General features: G+C 43.0%; 1 pseudogene; it reads right to left on the reverse strand.

Annotated features, from left to right (window-relative positions):
* Positions 1-8,236: 8,236 nt before the first annotated feature.
* LOC144318180 (dynein light chain Tctex-type 3 pseudogene) lies at positions 8,237-8,587 on the reverse strand (annotated as a pseudogene).
* Positions 8,588-8,855: the final 268 nt, after the last annotated feature.

The raw sequence follows: 8,855 nt of genomic DNA on the forward strand, positions 1-8,855 counted from the left end.
CTCTGACCCCTGGTCACCTCCCACCAAATATCTAGGCCTTCCCTGCATGACCGGGACAAATGTCTGAAGTCTCTGCTCTGACTCTCGTCCTGGCCATTTCTGTATCACCTCATCCCTGCCTAGTACCCTGAGGATGTCCTAGGCTTGTTGGGCAGCCAAGAACAGGGAAAGGGCCACTGCTATAGCCAAATGGGCACAAGATGGGGTTTTGGGAGCCCCAGATTCCTTTTTTCTAAAAGATTATATTTATTTATTCATGAGAGACAAGAGAGAGGCAGAGACACAGGCAGAGGGAGAAGCAGGGGCCCTGTGGGGAGCCTGATGTGGGACTCGATCCCAGGACCCTGGGATCACGACCTGAGTCAAAGGCAGACACTCAACCACCGAGCCACCCAGGCACTCTGGGAGCCCCAGATTCTAATCTTGTGGTGAACCAGCTGTGCGCCATGGTGCAATTCAGATTATCTCTGGCCTCACTGTCTTCCCCTAAAGGACAAGGCAGGGCGCTGAGGGGAGCACTTGACGGGATGAGCACTGGGTGTTATTCTGTATGTTGGTAAATTGGACACCAATAAAAAATAAATTTATTAAAAAAAATAATAAATAAATAAATTTATTATAAAAAAAAAAAGTACAAGGCTTGAACCCTCTAAGGGTTCCATGGCCATGGGGACTGGGGTCAAGTTGGCAGAGGTTGACAAGGGGTTCTGGTCAGACCCTTCAGGACTTTCCTCTGCCACTCCCCTGTCCTTAGAGAAAGAAGGAGGGGAAAAGGCAGAAACCAAACTACAGGCCTCAGGTTCTCACTCTCTTGAGACGCCATCCTGGGATGGCCGGGGTGGGGTTAGCAGTGGACTTGGAGGCAAAAGTAGGGGGCTCATGCTGCGCCCTGTAGATGCCACTCAAACTGCCATGTCTTAGGCTTTGCCTACCCTAAGCTCACTATACCAGGAGCAGAAGGGGCTCCCAGTCACCTGGCCCCAGACCTTGGGCAACTCTTCTCCAAAGAAGGAATGGGGTGAGGGCAGGGAGCCAGTGGCCTCCTTGGCTCAAACCCACTCACAGGAGGCAGGGCTTTCTCTGGAGACCAGCCTGAGGGCTCTTGGGGCAAAAGAAGGGGTATGGGAGGAGGACGGGGGGCAGCAGCCTAGGGCAGGGTGGGGCAGTGAGTGGCTTGGTTTAAAGGGCTGGTTCACTGACCTGAACCCTGCCATCACCTGGCACAGACTCCCAATGTGATGGCACCTGGAGCTGTCACCTTGTTAGTAATAAGAATGACACCCTCTTCCTAGGCACTGACTATGCTGTCCAGATTCTTAGTGCCTTATCTCTAATAAATGCCATTTTAGGCACTGTGATGGCCCTTATTTCGGGAAGATGTTTCCAGCTCTCTCGTTCCTCCACCACCCTGCCCTCCTCTTTTGCTTTCTGTTTCATCTTTCTGGCCCATCTTTCCCCTCCTTCTTCCTCCCCTTTCCTCCTTCTCCCCTCTCTTTGGCCTCTTCCACATTCTGCATGCTGTGGCTCATTGCACTTCTAACCTCGGTCTTCCCCTTGGTAAAATGGAGCCTTACAGATTCTCTGCTCCTGTTCTCTGGTCCCCTTTGTGAGCCTGGCATCAGCTGGTCTGTAGAGCCATGGCCAGCTTTGAGTGGCATCTGAATCTCTTGTGTGCCCTTCCTGGGGACGCAGAGCCACATCCCTTCTCAGGTTACTTGGCTGGGGATGTCTGAGTGGGGCGTGGGCCTCACAGAAGAGCCTAGTGGCCTTCACCTGGCTCCTCCAGGTAGGCACACCTTCTCATGACCACCTGGCCCTTCCTTCCAGCACACCCTGGTTAAATTGCTTGTCAATGAAACACAACATCTTGGGTCCAGTTTGTCTCTGTCCAGCCGTGGCAAGTCCCTCTCACCTCTCACACCCAGCACAAACAGGTCCGAGGCATGGGTGCTCAGTCATCTCCCTCTGCCCTCTCCTCTCCTCCCCATCCTGAGTGCCTTCACCCACATCCTCACCACCACCCTACTGTCATCCTCCCGAGGGAGTGTAAGAAACATGCACTCCAGTGGTTACCCTCCCCCTCCCCATCAACAAGGTCTATGTCCTCCTCTGAGCCTTCCTGGGGGTCACGACTGACTTCTCTCCCCTGGAACCCACTGCTGTGACCACAGGTGCCTAGAAAGATTCTCTCCCCCTGGACTACCATAACAAATTAGCACAACCTGAGTGGCTTAGAACAACAGAAAAAAATCTTGTCTCATGATTCTGGGGGTCAGAAGTCCAAAATCAAGAAGTCAGCAAGGCCATGATCCATGTGATGACTCTAGAGGGAGATCTTTCCTCCTGTTTTCTATCTTCTGGGCTTGCTGGCCATCCTTGGGGTTCTGTGGCTTGAATATGCATCCCCTAAGCCCCCTGGCCATCTTCGCCCTATGTATCTTCACGTTGTCTTTCCTGTCTGTGTATGTCTGTTTCTGGGCTCCAAATTTCTGCCGATTTTGTTTTGTTTTGTTTAACCTATTCTATCCATCCCCTCACCCGTTTCTCCTCTGGTAACCATCAGTGTATTCTCTGCAGTTAGAGTCTGTTTCTTACTTTGTCCCTCTCTCTCTGTTTTTCCCTTTATTTGTTTTGTTTTTTAGATTCCACATATGAATGAAATCATATGGTATTTGTCTTTCTCTGGCTTATTTCAACTTAGCATTACACTCTTTAGCTCCATTCGTGTTTTGCAAATGGCAAGATTTAATTCTTTTTTATGGCTGAATATTTTTCTGTCATATATATCCCATCTTCCTTATCCATTCATCTGTCAATAAGATACTTGAGCCGATTCCATCGTTTGGTATTGTAAATAATGCTGCAATAAACACAGGGGGCATGTATCCCTTTGAATTAGTGTTTTTGTAATTTTGGGGTAAGAACCCAACAGTGTGATTGCTGGATCATAGGGTAGCTCTATTTTTAACCTTTAAGATTTTTTGATTTTTTTATTTTATTTATTCATAGAGACAGAGAGAGAGAGAGGCAGAGACACAGGCACCATACAGAGAGCCCGACATAGGACTCCATCCCGGGTCTCCAGGATCACGCCCTGGGCTGCAGGCGGCGCTAAACCGCTACACCACCGGGGCTGCGCTTATTTTTAACCTTTGAGGAACCTCCGTACCATCTTCCACAGTGGCTGCACCAATTTGCATTCCCACCAACCATGCATAAGGGTTCTTTTTTCCTCCACATCCTCAACAACACCTGCTGTTTCTTCTGGTTTTGGTTTTAGACATTCTGACAGGTGTGGGGTGGTACCTTATTGTAGTTTTGATTTGCTTTTCCCTGATGATAAATGATATTGAGCATCTTTTCATGTACTGTTGGCCATTTATGTGTCTTCTTTGAAAAATGTCTATTCATATCTTCTGTTCATTTTTAAACTGGATTATTTGTTTTTTGGGTATTGAGTTTATATCAATCCTTATATATTTTAGATACTAACTCTTTATAGGAGATGTTGTTTGCAAACAACTTCTCCCATTCCATAGGTTGTCTTTTAGTTTTGTTGATTATTTTCTTCACTGTGCAGAAACTTTTTTATTTTGATGTAGTCTCTGAATTTCTCCTCTTTATAAGGACACCAGTCATAATGGATAGCCCCCCCCCCAATAACCTCATTTTAACTTGATTACCTCTATAAAGGCCTATCTCCCAATGAGGTCACATCCTGAGGTCCTGTGGGTTAGGAATTTAATATAATTTTTAAAAAATATTTTATTTATTTATTCATGAGAGACACACAGAGAGAGGGAGAGAAAGGCAGAGACACAGGCTGAGGGGGAAGCAGGCTCCATGCAGGGAGCCCAACGTGGGACTCGATCCCGGACTCCAGGATTATGCCCTGGGCCAAAGGCAGACGCTAAACTGCTGAGCTACCTGGGATCCCTCAAAAGAATTTTTTAAGAGGAGCCAGGGGGATGCAATTCAACCCATAGCAATTGCCAAGAATCAAAAGGCTAGATAGCCATACTGGTTGTCGAGAGTGTGGAAAACAGGCACTGCCACAGATTGGTACAATTCAATAGAAAGTCTTTGAGAAAGAAATAACACAATATCAAAGATGCATGCTCTTTCACCCAGCAATTTCTATTTGTAGGAATTTACCCTATGGATATACTCACATACCCATACAAGTACAAGGATATCCACATTCACCCTAGCAAGTGACAAGACCTGCCTCTGTTGGTCTTCTCTAAGTCCCTTCTGCTCTTGCCCCCTGATTTTAAGGGCTCCTGTGATAGTGTTGGACCTGCCCTGAAAATCCAGGACAATCTTCCTCTTTGACCTGATTAGTCAACTGATTGGTAACATTATACCTACCAAGTTCCTCTTGCCACGTAATGTAAGATAGTCTTGGATTAGCATCAGAGGGCATAGATCATGAGGACCAAACTTCCACCCACAACACATTTAATGATTTAATGATTTAATTAGCACCAGAGGGGATAGCTCATGGGGAACAAACTTCCACTCACCACACATTTAATTATTTCATTATTTATTTATTTAATTAAATAAATTATAGTATATCCATACTATAGAGCTCTGTGTAGTTATTCCAAAGAAGGAGACAGCTTAATATGTGCTGCTATGGGTGTTCAAGATAATAAATGAAAAAAGCAAGACACAGAGCCATGTGTATGGTGTGCAACCATACATTTTTTAATAAAGGTTTTATTTATTTATTCATGAAAGGCACACAGAAAGAGAGGCAGAGACATAGGCAGAAGGAGAAGCAGGTTCCCTGTGAGGGGCCCAATGCTGGACTTGATTCCTGGATCCCGGAATCACAACCTTTTTTTTTTTTTTTTAAGAGTTTATTTATTTATTCATGAGAGACAGAGAGAGAGAGAGAGAGAGGCACAGACACAGGCAGAGAGTGAAGCAAGCTCCATGCAGGGAGCCCGATGTGGGACTCGATCCTGGGACTCCAGGATCACGCCCTGGCTCGAAGGCAGGCAATAAACCACTGAGCCACCCAGGTGTCCCAACTATACATTTTTTAAGTGCTTGTAGATGTATATAATATCTGAAAGCCTTCACAAGAAACTAGTAATAGTAGCTGATTTAGAGAAGGATAATTTGGATGTAAGGTAGGAGAAAGTCTTATTTTCTAAGTTTTGTATTATGTGCATACATTGATTATTCCAAAACCAAACCCCATCTTCTCCTCCTTTTCCTCTTGCTATTTTTTCTTTTTCTTTCTTTCTTTCTTTCTTTCTTTCTTTCTTTCTTTCTTTCTTTCTTTCTTCCTTCCTTCCTTCCTTCCTTCCTTCCTTCCTTTCTTCTTTCTTTCTTTCTTTCTTTCTTTCTTTCTTTCTTTCTTTCTCAGCATAGGAAGATAATCTTTACTATATTTTAAATAAAAATGGAGCAGGGGCACCTGGGTGGCTCAGTTGGTTAAACGTCCAACTCTTGATTTTGGCTCAGGTCATGATTTAACGGTTGTGAGACTGAACCCTGCTTCAGGCTCTGTACTGGGCGTGGAGTCAGCTTGAGATTTTCTCTATCCTTCTCTTTCTATCCCTCCTCTTATTTTTCTTTCCGTCTCCCTCTCTAAAAAAAAATTTTTTTTAATTAAAAAGTAAAAGCACAGATAGCAAGTTTCTGAGGCATTTTTTATTATTATTCTTTTAAAATCAACCTTCAATAACAATAATCAAAAGCAAGCCTTAACTACACAGATTATTTTGATCACTATGGTAATTGTCAAGGGCACAGAAGCCAGCAGCATGAAGTAAAATATGGGTAATGGCTGTGAGAATTTTAGACATGCCCAAAATGTAGATCACTGCATGAAATTCTATCCTTGTATTTTCTCAACATTCCTCTTAAATATGGAACAATTATTGTATCTTTTTTTTAAAAAAGATTTTATTTATTTATTAATGAGAGACACACAGAGAAAGACAGAGACAGGCAGAGAGAGAGGTAGTCTCCCTACAGGAAGGCCTGATGTGGATATTGATCCTGGGACCCCAGGATTACACTTTGAGCCAAAGGCATACGCTCAACCACTGAACCATCCAGACATGCCTACAATTATTGTTTCTTTGCCAAATGTCGAACATGCACATAGAATTCTGACAAGAATATTATGCTAATATTGTCAGTACTAATACTAAGCCCTTCTTTCCCCCCAAAATACAATGAATCACGGTTCCACTCCCTGTATGTGTTAGTATTAGTGATAATACATACAATTAATTTTGTTTTCCAGGTCAAATAAGCAGATTGACTTCATATTTTGTGACCAGCTGTGTACTCTAATTTTTTATCTTTTATTATCTTAATAAATTTAACTATATTTCATAAGCTCTGAGATGTTTGTTAACCTGCTAATGATTGTATACTTTTATTTTATTTTACTTATTTATTTTTAAATATTTTTTTTTAATTTTTTTTATTTATTTATGATAGTCACAGAGAGAGAGAGAGGCAGAGACACAGGCAGAGGGAGAAGCAGGCTCCATGCACCGGGAGCCTGATGTGGGATTCGATCCCGGGTCTCCAGGATCGCGCCCTGGGCCAAAGGCAGGCGCCAAACCGCTGCGCCACCCAGGGATCCCTTACTTATTTATTTTTAAGTAGGCTCCATGCCCAGCATGGAGCTGAATGTGGGTCTTGAACTCATGACCCTGACATCAAGGCCTGAGCTGAGATCAAGAGTCAGATGCTCAGGGGGATCCCTGGGTGGCTCAGTGGTTTAGTGCCTGCCTTCAGCCCGGGGTGTGATCCTGGAGACCTGGGATCAAGTCCCACGTCAGGGTCCCTACATGGAGCCTGCTTCTCTCACTGCCTGTGTCTCTGCCTCTGTGTGTGTGTGTCTCTCATGAATAAATAAAATCTTAAAAAAAAAAGAATTAGATGCTAAACTAACTGAGCCACCCAGACCCCCCTGGTTGCATACTTCTAACTTATAGTTATTATAAGTTATCTACTTATTCTACTCAATTTGAACTCCATGTAATAACTGTTTAAATTATTTACAGATGTGGAGTGCCTGGTAGCTCAGTCGGTTAAGCATCTGACTCTTGATCTTGGCTTAGGTCATGATCTCTGGTTGTGAGACTGGGCTCGAGTCTGGCTCCATACTCAGCAGGGAGTCCTGGGAGAGTCTCTCTCTCCCTCTCCCTCTACCCCTCACCCATTAAAATAATAAATTAATATTTAAAAAATTATTTACAGATGGCTATAATTAAAACAATGACAAAATTTACTACTTTCTTGGCTAGGCTGCTATTAATGCCTTTAATTAAGAGTTACATATTTTATGCATTTTTTTTACTTGCTAGCAGCAACTTTTAAAATGACATCTATAATTCTCTGTGAGCAATAAGTGATTTTCATTTTGCTTACTTCTATACAGATACTCAAATTCACTTTTTTCTTACTGTAAGGCAACTCTTCCCCAAACATGTTAGCTGTCCAGCTAAACAAGTGCTAAAAGATACTCAGAATTTGAGCAGTACACTGGTAACTATAGTGCTAAGAGAGAAATATGGTCATAATAGGAACTCAAGAAATGAACTCTACATGAAATGAGTGAATTGTAAGGCAATTATTAGAGCCATGTACTTTTAATCACATAATTTTGTTTAACTAGGGAATTCAGGTTCTCAGATTTATTATTTTTTAAAAGACTTTATTATTTATTCATGAGAGATACACAGAGAGAGGCAGACACAGGTAGGAGAAGCAGGCTCCTCAAGAGGAGTCCGATGTGGGACTTGATCCCAACCTGGAATCATGCCCTGAGTCAAAAGCAGATGCTCAACCACTGAGCCACCCAGGTGCCCCAGGTTCCTGGATTTAATTTGCCCTCAAGTGTAAATTCAAGAATTTGAAATTTTAAAAATCTCTAGCTGAAAGGGAATTTTATCATTTGAATGGATTTCCCCATCTCCATAGGTACACGTTAGCAAAAAGCTGGTGAAAATATGACATTGTATGTTTATGTTGTGCCACATTTCTGTATTCATTTATGACCAACATAAAATTTTTCTTTTTAAAATGATGTCACATAGAATATGAGATAATCTGCCATTTTGCTATGAGATTATTGATAACATTGAAGCGTCTTGCATGTTTGTCATCTAGCACATTAAGTAACCATTATCCTTTTTAGAAAGGATACAGTGACAAATTTTTAAGTTAATGGCTTTGGCTGAACACTGTTAGTCTGTCACAGGACAATAGCAGTGGCGAAAACATTGACTATACAGTTCATGGCTGGGTTCTCCCATTTTACAGTACAGATTCCATCAGATGCGCATGATCAAAACATGAGCTGGCTGTGTGAAAGCCATATGCACTCCTCTGAGCCACTGCACAATGGTCACGATATATTTATAGGCTTTTCCCAACTTAACCAAATGTGTTTAGGATTGCTCCATTATGCCTGCAGTCCATTGGTTGATCTTGTTTTGGTTAGTATCTTCACCACCCAAGACCCTGTCTATATACTCTTCAACGATATAGTTGGCTTTGTCAGCTTTGAAGCCAACCTGTCACAGTGGCAGTGGCACTCCTCCATGTGTGGAGCAGAGCTTTCTCTCTCTCTCTCTCTTTTTAAAGAATTTATGTGGAGGATCCCTGGGTGGCTCAGCGGTTTGGTGCCTGCCTTCAGCCCAGGGCGTGGTCCTGGAGCCTGGGATCGAGTCCCGCATGGGGCTCCCTGCATGGAGCCTGCTTCTGCTTCTCTCTCTCTCTCTATCATGAAAAAATAAATAACATCTTTTTAAAAAATAAAGATTTTATGTATTTAATTGTGATAGAGCACACAAGCACAAGCACCAGCAAAG

The sequence above is a fragment of the Canis aureus genome, chromosome 8 (assembly GCF_053574225.1).
Source record: "Canis aureus isolate CA01 chromosome 8, VMU_Caureus_v.1.0, whole genome shotgun sequence".
NCBI lineage: Eukaryota > Metazoa > Chordata > Mammalia > Carnivora > Canidae > Canis > Canis aureus.